Here is a 3842-nt window from a genome sequence, read left to right as displayed (position 1 = left end):
CCAACGCATCTGAGGTAGGGCTGGGGGCGGTACTCTCCCAGGAGTCTCAAGGTGAGGAGCACCCCATCCTTTATTTAAGTAGGAAACTAAATCCCCAGGAGAAAAATTACTCCATAGTCGAGAAAGAGTGACTCGCAATAAAGTGGGCTGTAGAGACGCTCAAATACTATCTGTTGGGGAGAAAATTCCGGTTGGTCACAGATCATGTACCCCTTACCTGGATGTGTCAAAACAGAGAGAAGAATGCTAGAGTGACCAGGTGGTTCCTAAGCCTACAACCCTTTAAATTTTCTGTGGAACACAGGTCAGGGCACAAACATGGCAATGCTGACGGGTTGTCAAGGATGCACTCCCTAATATCCATGGTCGCTCATCCCTCGAGGTCTGAGCTGGGGGGGAGGATATGTGACAGAAACCAGGGGATGGTAATAAATTCCATATATAGGGCTCCCAGGATACTGAACAGTTTCTATCCTGTTTGGCCTGGGAGTGCAGCCTCATAATACATGCACTCCATCCCACAGTTTGGCAAGTGCTGGAACTGAGGGATGAGGGATCCAGACCAGAGTTTGTCTGCTGCCTGATTTCTGCCACCTGTCATGCTAATTAGAAATCAGGTATTTAAGACTGATTTCCTGTTTCCTCTCCCCTCTCCCCAAGAACCTGGAGACAGGAAGGCTGCTGGAAGCAGAGAGGGGAAAAGCCTCTCCCCAAACAGGTTAAATGATTCTGTTCCTTTTTGTCTAAAACTGAAAAGTACCTTGTTTTGTTGTTGGAAGTGGAAAAGCCACTTCCACCCTGAGTTAGGGAAAATCTAAGTTAAGTTATCGCTCAGGTGAGCAGCTTTTTGTTTTGATGTGTTTCTGTTGTATGCACTGTGGCAGTCTCAGTGCCTGGGACTGAATAAACCAGGCATAGCCTGTTTAAAGGAACAGCACGTGACACCTCATCATTTAACCTACCCTAAAAGACCGTGTTCTAACAGTCCCGGACAAACGGCGGAGCCCCGGAGTAAGCTGTTTGTCACAATATATATAAAATCTCTCAACCTCATCCTCCTGCTTAAATCTTATGTCGTTGAGAAATTACTTCACATGATTCAGGTCATCCCTCTGGAGCTGCTTACTGGATGGACAAAGCGCTTCGGCGTGAAACGCGTTAGAGGATCCACCAGGACTCTACTGTGATGCTTTTTAACTAATAAATTTTTCTACGGTCATACTGTCCAGCTCTTGCTTATTTTTTGGATATGCACCGGTGTTCCACGTCCTGGATATTTGCTGCTTACTGGATGGAACCTGTTGGAGAAACCTAACCTAAGGCCAGGTCCCCGCTGACTACTGCAGCGCCCGCTGTGGCGGATACTGCAGGGACAAGATCCGCCCCACAATGGGGCCGGGCCCGCTGCGAGGAGGGGCCGTCGCACTGCACCGACAGAAACTCCTGCTGTCAAGAAAATTGAGAAAAGGAGTTGCAACGGAGAACTAAGCCACGCCCTCCGGCGGTTCAGCCAATGAGGGCGAACCTGCCGGGTGACTTCACGACGGCGCCCATGTCACTCCCCCCCGTCTTTTCCCCTGCAGCTCTCTGCAGACCGGGGGAGTCGGCTGCACGCAGACGCGTGTGCAGCGCAGGCAGCGGGGCCGCAGTCTAACTTATGCCACAGCTCTCTGGGCTTTAAATACCAGTTTGTGGGTCGTGTCCTCTGAACCATTGATTAAGATCTTAATCAGTTTCTTTGAAACAGTTTCTCGCATACAGTAACTAAGGGCGAAGTCTCGCTGAATTGTTAATCAAATCTTTGGAACATCGTTTATTTCTTGCATACAGTTAACAAAGGGAGAGGTCTCATTGAGATGCGGCCCCCTGCAGACGCACTTACTAGAATTCCCTCCTACTGTCTCTGTACGTTCTCCCTACCTACCAATTAGATTGTAAGCTCCTCGGAGCAGGGACTCCTTCCTTAATGTTACTTTTACAGTATGTCTGAAGCACTTATTCCCATGATCTGTTATTTATATTATTTGTTATTTATATGATATGTATTACTACTGTGAAGCGCTATGTACATTTATGGCGCTATATAAATAAAGACATACAATACAATGTTAATCGAATCTTTGTCTGAGTTTCACCTGGTATTCTAGCATCTTCTCAAAGGCATGTAAGATACAGACAAATATATATTCAATCAGATACTGAAAAATACATAGAAAATATGTCAGGCTGGTTGCAATATAAAATCAGTTTATGATGAAATTACAAACTTCAGTTCTTACAATACTTTGGCCAAAGAATTTAACTAAATGATCCTTATATGAGAAGAAAAACAGAGAAGTATTTAATGACATAATTTGTCATATTGGATGTATCATTGGGGCTTTTGTCTTTTACATTGGGTCACAATCGCAGTAGCACTCCTTTTTGTCCCAAATATATATGGTGTGGTAGACTTGGGTTCTAAGTTTACAGGGATAGTCTGTGGTTCCAATAAAAGGTATCATACCACCTACTCCAGGGGTGGCCATCTCCAGTCCTCAAGGGCCACCAACAGGTCAGGTGTTCAGGATATCCCTGCTTTAGCACAGGTGGCTCAATCATTGACAGAGCCACCTGTGCTGAAGCAGGGATATCCTGAAAACCTGACCTGTTGGCGGCCCTTGAGAACTTGAGTTGGCCACCCCTGACCTACTCCTATTTCCTGTTATTTAACCACACTGAAGAAAGTACGACGGCGTTCGTGCGACGGCCGGGTCACGTGAGTGGTCCACCCACTGAGGGCGAATCAGCTCCATGATGTCACAGACACGCTCCATCCCCCCCTTCATGCAAACATGTAGGCCACGAATCTCAGCAAGTACAGCCGCACGTGATGTCACGCTTTTGGTCGTCTAAGGCGAGCTCGTCAAATCCACAAGGGGGTTGCGGGGTGTGGCACCACACCCGCAAGGCTGGGACTGCACTGGGATTGGTTACGCCAGCGGTGCGCAAACTGCCTGAGCTGCGTCCCCCTACCTTCTCTCCTCCTCGGTCGTGCCCCCCCTCCCCTCTGTTGCGTCAAATAATGCTGCGGGTCATGCGACGTCACGTGAACCGCGGCATCATTTGATGTCACATCTCTATGGCAATGGGCGTCATTTGACGCCGCGTTGTCAGACGTGACTGGAGCCGGGTAAGTTTACAGAGGCCTTGCGCTCTCAGCGCGGGACCTCTTTAAACGCCGCCCCCTCCCACCCCCCTAAAAAACAAAGTCTAGCGCCCCTCAGTTTGTGCACCGCTGGGTTACGCGACCACGCGACAGTCACGTGACACAGCCGTCCCACCAAAAAAAACAATTTCATTTGTCTCCTCTGCATGCTACCGCTGTGTCGCTCAGTATGGGTGCCTTCATTGGGATACACATATTTGTTCCGTCGCCGCCACTATAATGGCGGTCTAAGAGGGCTGGTCACATAATTGCTTTGCGCATTAGTTTAACTATTCACTATATCTCACTCATTAGCGAGCTTTAAATAAAACAAAATCCCTTAATATGAGAGTTTTATTATAGGTGAGTTTCATTTATGGTGAGTTTCTATCTCGCAAAGTCCCGTGGAAACGCGCGTGTCTCCCAATGGTTCGCGGCCACTATCTCTCCCTCCCTCAGCCTCCCTCTCTCGGCACAGCCCTTGCTTCCCGCATCAGCAGCGGCCATTGGTTCTATGCCAATGGCGAGATCGCGCGTTCCCCTTCTCGTCCTACCTAGCGGCGCGTTGCCGGGGCAACCAAGATGACGCTCACACCTGTCACAGCAGCCATAGGCTGCGGCATCGGACCACTCGCAGCCTCGCGCGACCTGGCTC

Source organism: Ascaphus truei, chromosome 1 (genome assembly GCF_040206685.1).
Source record: "Ascaphus truei isolate aAscTru1 chromosome 1, aAscTru1.hap1, whole genome shotgun sequence".
NCBI lineage: Eukaryota > Metazoa > Chordata > Amphibia > Anura > Ascaphidae > Ascaphus > Ascaphus truei.
Note: the sequence above shows the minus strand (reverse complement) of the source record.